At 44.2% G+C, this 7196-nt stretch overlaps 1 long non-coding RNA gene across 1 annotated transcript; it reads left to right on the top strand.

The window, feature by feature from the left end:
* Positions 1-3496: 3496 nt before the first annotated feature.
* LOC125488987 lies at positions 3497-5743 on the top strand. The gene is made up of 4 exons (XR_007266643.1): positions 3497-3651; positions 3846-3975; positions 5252-5266; positions 5533-5743. It is a non-coding gene; the product is annotated as an uncharacterized LOC125488987 (long non-coding RNA).
* The last annotated feature ends 1453 nt before the right edge of the window (positions 5744-7196 follow it).

Below are 7196 nucleotides of genomic sequence, written 5' to 3'. Positions count from 1 at the left end.
GGTCATGACCATCTCAGCATCGAACATCTCCAGTGTGCAGGGGTCCACCTACCTAGAGTGTTGGCAATGTTCTACAATCTCTGTCTTAGTCACTCATATCTGCCGTCGGAGATGATGAAGACGATTGTGGTGCCGATACTTAAGAACAAAACTGGGGATGCCTCGGACTTGTCCAACTACAGGCCTATATCGCTGGCCACTGTCATAGCGAAGGTTTTGGATAGTATGCTTGACCGGCGTCTGGGTGAGCATATAAAGATTCACGATGCACAATTCGGGTTTCGTCCCAATCTGTCCACCGAAACTGCCATATTATGCCTCAAGCATACTGTTCAATACTACGCTGACAGGAGGACGCCGGTATACGCCTGTTTTCTGGATCTGTCCAAGGCATTTGACCTGGTGTCGTATAAAGTGCTGTGGGATAAGTTGGTAAGGGAAACCACACTACCTAAAGAGGTAATATCGGTTCTTAAGTATTGGTACGGCAATCAGACTAATTGTGTGAGATGGGCGGGGAGCAGCTTGTCGGATGCTTACAGGCTGGAGTGTGGAGTGAGGCAAGGTGGCCTAACCTCCCCTAAGCTCTTCAGCTTGTACGTCAACCAGCTCATCGTTGAGCTCAGCAACGCTCAAGTTGGTTGTTCAATTGACGGGGTAGCTATGAACAATATCAGCTACGCCGACGATATGGTGTTGCTGAGCCCAACGGTGAGGGCTCTCAGACATCTACTGGCGATATGCGAACAGTATGCGGTGACTCATGGACTCAGGTATAACGAGTCTAAGAGCGAGTTCATGGTGTTCAGGGCGGTCAACAAGACATACACCACTGTTCCTGACATCCCCTTAAATGGAACTCCGCTCAAACAAGTTGACAAATTTAAATACCTGGGTCACTGGGTCACCTGCGACTTAAGTGACAAGGCAGACATTGAGAGGGAGCGCAGGGCGTTGTGTGTTCGTGCTAACATGTTGGCCCGTAGGTTCGCTAGGTGTACAAAGGAAGTCAAAATCATGCTTTTCAAGGCTTTCTGCCAGTCTATGTACACCTGCAGCCTGTGGACCAGCTGTACGCAGGGAGCATACAATGCCCTGCGCGTGCAATATAACAACGCATTTAGGGTGCTGCTGGGGCTGAGACGCTTTTGTAGCGCTTCCGGCATGTTTGCTGAGGCGCACACCGATGGCTTCCATGCCGTGTTACGGAAAAGGTGTGCGTCTCTGCTCGGGCGAGTGCGCGCCAGCTCCAACAGCTTGCTAGGTACGTTGGTGGACAGGTGGGACTCCCCGATCCTGCGCCACTGGTGCAGTCTGCATGTCCGGCCGTGGTGGACGGAGGATCGGTGAGTAGGCTTACACCTGTGTACTTACACTTTTTATTTATTATTTATCATTATTGTGTTTAGCATAAGGTACTAACATTAGCGTAAGTTAACATTGTTACTAACTCTTTTTTATGGATTTTATATCTGCAATAAAATGAATTGAATTGAATTATTCATTAAGGCCACTAAGCATTCAGCCTCCATAACTAGAGGCGCGTGGACTCACCAGTCTGCGAGGTGGACGTCTTGCTGCCGGTGTTGCCGCTGCTGCTGCTGCTGCCGCTGCTGCCGCCGCCGCCGTTGTTGCCGCCACAGCTGTCGCAGCCGCGGGCCGGCGCCGCCAGAGCCAGCTATATAGTATGTAAAATTATATTAATAATATGTGGGAACGTCTCTCACACGGCCATCCGATCTTAAGCTAGGTTGCCGCAGAGCATGTATATGGGTATCGGATAGCTGATATATCTGCAGAGACACATAATTATGATGACGATGTCCTCCTCATCATGACGAGATGACGGCGACCTCAGCAGGGGCTAGTAGGACTTCTACGGCAGTGAGCGCGGATGTCATATATCAACATGCAATACCCGAGTACAAAATTATCTGTTCGGCTTCTACAGACCTACACTTGCTGATAACAATGACAACTCACCATCACCACCAGCACGAAAACACACAGTGCGGAGAAGAATTTCATTTTGTCGACTTGTTCAGAGTGGAAGAGAGAGAGGATGAGGGCGAGGGAGCCGCTTGCTGCAGAGTAGCTGAATATGATGTTGCGAGCATCCGCCAAGCTTCTTATAATCCATGCACATGATAAATCAATAAATCAGAACAAACACAAATTTACTGTTGACTTACTTCCATAAATAGTTCAGCTTATTTGTTCAGGTATATAAAAATAACTTTATAATTTATTTATAGGCATTTATTTATCAATATACTTATCGTACATTTCTTTAGGTACTTACATACGAGTAGAAATACCTTCTCCGTTTATTTCGTACCGAAGAGGGTAGTCAGAGGTGACTCGTAAGAGAGCCACCGGATTTCCGCTGTATGTCGTGACCGTGTATCACCGCTTTAGTTTATTAATGAACAATCATTTATTTAAGGTGCACCAACGCACACCTACATACGGTGCGCGGTGTAATAAAAGAGTAAGCTGAAAAAGGTAACTCTGAACTACTTTTGTTTCTCCTTAGAAATTTCTCTTCTGGTCATGTGACTGTTAAGGGTTGACTCGACCCTCCCAGAGACCCAGAGTCCCAGACTATACCACTTGCAACACCCTATATTGGTTCGTACAATGGAGGTAAGTATGATTAATAAATTTAATTTTATGAATGTTTACTCGGAGCGTGTGCAGCACGCAGTATCTAACAGCATGCTCAGATACATACATACATTATGTTCATGTTCACGCCTGTAATCCCCGTAGGGTAGTCAGTCAGTGGTGACTCGCCAGCGAAATACTCACGTCGGCTTGTCAGCGGTCAGCCTAAGACGTCACGTGACCAACGTAGTTCATCATCATCATCATCATTAGTCAATAATCATCCACTGTTGGACATAGGCCTCTCCTAAGAAGCGCCACAACACTCGGTCCTCGGCCGTCATCATCCAGCCACTACCGGCTACCCGCCTAAGGTCGTCGGTCCAGTGGGCAGGAGGGTGTCCCAAGCTGCGTTTGCCTGTTCGTGGTCTCTACTCGAGAACTCGTCTACCCTACCCTACCCTAACGAAGTTTCGAAGAGAAAAATAATAATAAATCGTAAAAAACAAAAGCACAGAATGTTCAGAATGACCCCCTGAGTCATACCATAACATACCCTTTATTAATATCATGTACAACCCATTTATATATCTAATAACCTATCAACTTAAGTATATTTGTCAGGAGCACCCTGGGTAGATAGCTACTCATAACTAATTTGACTATCCCACCACGGTGACAAAACCCCCAAAGCAGCTGTTAGACACCGACATGCTAAAAAGAATAATTATATTGTATGCTGTTGAAGTAGCACCTATCTTAAATAAATAAATGTCTATAAATAAACTAAAAAGTTATTTTTATGCACTTGAACAAATTTTAATTAGCATAACTATATGTGGTAGTAACCCTTGTTTATGTTTGTTCTGATTTATTGATTTAGCATGTGCATGGATTATAAGAAGCTTGGCGGATGCTCGTAGCACCGTATTCAGCTACTCTGCAGCAAGCGGCTCTATCGCTCGACGGCCTCTCATCCGTTCTGAACATATCGTTAAAATGAAATACTTCTCCTTGCTGTGTGTCCTCGTGCTGGTGGTGATGGTGAGTTGTTGTTGATGCGAGCATGGGGCGGTGCGGGATGGGGATGACGGGGAGCAATAATCTGAAGAATTTGCACGGAGAGAGAAGCTATTTTCATCAATCTAGAATTTTACCCCCTGAGTCACCCTCTTTCGGCTTATTAAACCATTTTTGCAACACCCTATACATACTGAGGCCTCGTGTGGTGTCCGCAGCTGGCGCTGCCCTCAGCCCGCGGCTGCGACAGCTGCGGCAGCAACAGCCAGAAGAACGGCCCCGGCAGCAGCAGCAGCAGCAGCAGCAGCAGCGGCGACACCGGCAGCAGCACGTCCAGCACACAGACCGGTGAGTTGACAGTCAGCACAGGTTGTGGTGGCGGAAAACTGAATGGCCTTAATGCTATTGCTCTGCCACCTGAGAGCATTAGAATGAACTTGAACCAGATGGAATATTAATTAGTAGGTAATAGTAAAGTTATAGTTGGGAATGCTCCATCGAAGTTGTGAATATTCTACAGAAACAAGTTTGACCAAGAGGCTGCAAGGCACCCGCGTCGGTCGGCCTGCATTCCGGGTGCTACCACACATACTTTCCTCACCCATTCCTTAAAGTCATAAGTCTATAATGTACTTAGGTAGATATTCTCCAGTAATAAATAAATAAATATAAACACACACACACACGCACTCACGCCTTGTACTAATGTACTCCCTTGCGGGGTAGGCAGAGGTGCATTGCTGCACCCACTTTTCGCCAGAGTGTATGTTAGTCCCAATGTAATAGGGGGCGGGCCTATTGCCATTTTACGGGCACATCCAAGACCTGAGAACAAATATCTGTGTTTAAACAAATATCTGCCCCAGCCGGGAATCGAACCCGGGACCATCGGCTCAGTAGTCAGGGTCACTAACCACTACGCCATTCGGTCGTCTATAAATATAAATATGTGGGGACATCTCACACACGGCCATCCGACCCCAAGCTAGGCAGAGCTTGCTGTGTTATGGGTATCGGACAGCTGATATATCTACACAAATACATAGATAGATAGATATTAAACGACGACCGAATGGCGTAGTGGTTAGTGACCTGACTACTGAGCCGATGGTCCCGGGTTCGATTCCCGGCTGGGGCAGATATTTATTTAAAGACAGATATTTGTACTCGGGTCTTGGGTGTTGATATTTATATTTAGTATCTATCTATCTATGTATTTGTGTAGATATATCAGCTGTCCGACACCCATAACACAGGTTCTGCCTAGCTTGGGGTCGGATGGCCGTGTGTGAGATGTGGCCACATATTTATTATTATTTATTTATTAAATATAAATATCAACACCCAAGACCCGAGTACAAATATCTGTCTTTAAACAAATATCTGCCCCAGCCGGGGATCGAACCCGGGATTTTCGGCGTAGCAGTCAGGGCCACTAACTAAGGCCTGGGTCTCCTATTTACGCCGCAGGTCGAGTCCAGCGTCACGCCGTAGGCCGCGTCACGATGCGATGAAACAAAGATTCACCATTTTTTTATATAACCTATACATTTTAATTAGGTACCTAAGTAAATACATTTTGGATAACGATACGCGATGCTAACAATATTGCTTTTGTTTACAGGTGGAGTTTTGAACAGTAAGTAAACGTAAACCTCAATGTTACGTCCCTCACATTGCAACACACACTCACTTCTTGAAACCCTCCAATGTGTGCAGGACCGCAGGCTTTCTCACTTGATACTAAATATGACCTAGCCTAGCTAGTTAACGTTTGTATGTAATGTATTTAACGTAGATACCTAGTGTGGATAAACGTCATCGTATCTTCAAATGAATATAGGTGGAAATATCGTTTTTCAAGACAGCCTTCGGGTGTTTTTAATTTTATACTATTGTTTACAGACTTCATGGCTACCTCAAACAACTAAGCAGCGTAGAGTCAACGGACCCCCGGTACAACCATACTTTCTACAAACTATACGGACTTCCTGTATTATTTATTGTTCTATGTTCTGAAGAAAGAAGAGTTTGTCACTCTCACACTAAGAAGAAGAATCCTATTTAACCCTAATTACCAATATTAAATTTAATAAAATAAATATTTTAGTCGTTTCATAGATTTTTTATTCATCGTAAAAAAATAGTTTTACTCCCTTCACTGCAGGATAGGACGGAGAAAGAAAATGACCGGTGGGAGATCCCCCGGCCATGGCGGACTCAGCGTGGGACACCTCCAGATGTCAATCTCATGGTGGCATTCACTTGAGTTGCCAAGAGTAAACGCTTTGTGTTTCATTCACAATATTTATAAGTAAGTCACTGATTTTTGCCTCCAGACTTGATGACACCCATCAGAACGCGAGATATCTCGGTCGGAGGGAACTAATGGCCCATGTTTTTGGCACCAGAATTTAGTATTTTACACGGGAATATGTGAACCTGCTCGCTATCGCTCTGTGGGAAAATACAAGTTAAAGTTCCACTGACATACCTATGGAACGGCATGGCAGGTGGAACTTAAACATTGCTCGCGACTGTATTTTAGAATTTTTAAAGTTCATAATTATTTGAATGTCAAGCGTATAAGAAAAATACATTAATTTAAGTCGGTAATAACGTCAAAACGTTATAAACGTAGGTACTTACCTAGGTTTTTTTTCTCCTAACTATCCTATTATGTAACATCAAAAACGTGACATAATCGCAGAGAAAAATTCAAACTTCGTTGAAATCTAGTAATAGGTATTTATACCATACAATTCAGGATTAAAAGGTGGGTACCGACCAATTTTACGGGGTCTTATGTAACATGTTACACAGCGAGCATTCGTGCAATCAGTGTTACGGGAAAACCAGCGAGCAACGAGCCGCTTTTAGAACAGAGCGTTGCGTAACATGCTCGCGGGGAATGTTACATTACAGTCCGTACTGACCAATCAGTATCCACCTAAAGATTACCCTCTTATTGTATTAGCATTACACTAAAATCAAAATTATTATGTTATCTTGCTGTTTCATGACTGTACTTTGTTAGAACCCGCACTAAGTCATACTTACATAATAACATTACAATATAATATGTGAGGACATCTCACACACGGCCATCCGACCCCAAGCTAGGCAGAGCCTGTGTTATGGGTATCGGACAGCTGATATATCTACACAAATACATAGATAGATAAATATTAAATATAAATATCAACACCCAAGACCCGAGTACACATATTTGTTTTTAAACAAATATCTGCCGCAGCCGGGAAGCGAACCCGGGACCTTCGGCATAGCAGTCAGGGTCACTAACCACTACGCCATTCGACCGTCCGTATAAATATATATAAAAAAATCTCCTTTTAACCGACTTCGTAAAAAAGAGATCCGTCAGAGGACTAAGGTTACCGACATAGCTGTCAAAATATGCAAGCAGTAGAGCGATCCGGAAAAAACGCAGCACATTCTATTCGATAGTCTATTCGAAAGTGCTGTCAACCTGTCAACAACAAAATGGCGGTGTATAGATTTGCGAAAGTTTGACAGCTATCATTCCATAGGTCATTGTCAGAATAATA

Source organism: Plutella xylostella, chromosome 9, assembly GCF_932276165.1.
Source record: "Plutella xylostella chromosome 9, ilPluXylo3.1, whole genome shotgun sequence".
Taxonomy (NCBI): domain Eukaryota; kingdom Metazoa; phylum Arthropoda; class Insecta; order Lepidoptera; family Plutellidae; genus Plutella; species Plutella xylostella.
The sequence above is the reverse complement of the archived record's forward strand: the minus strand, read 5'-3'. Positions and strand labels throughout refer to the sequence as shown.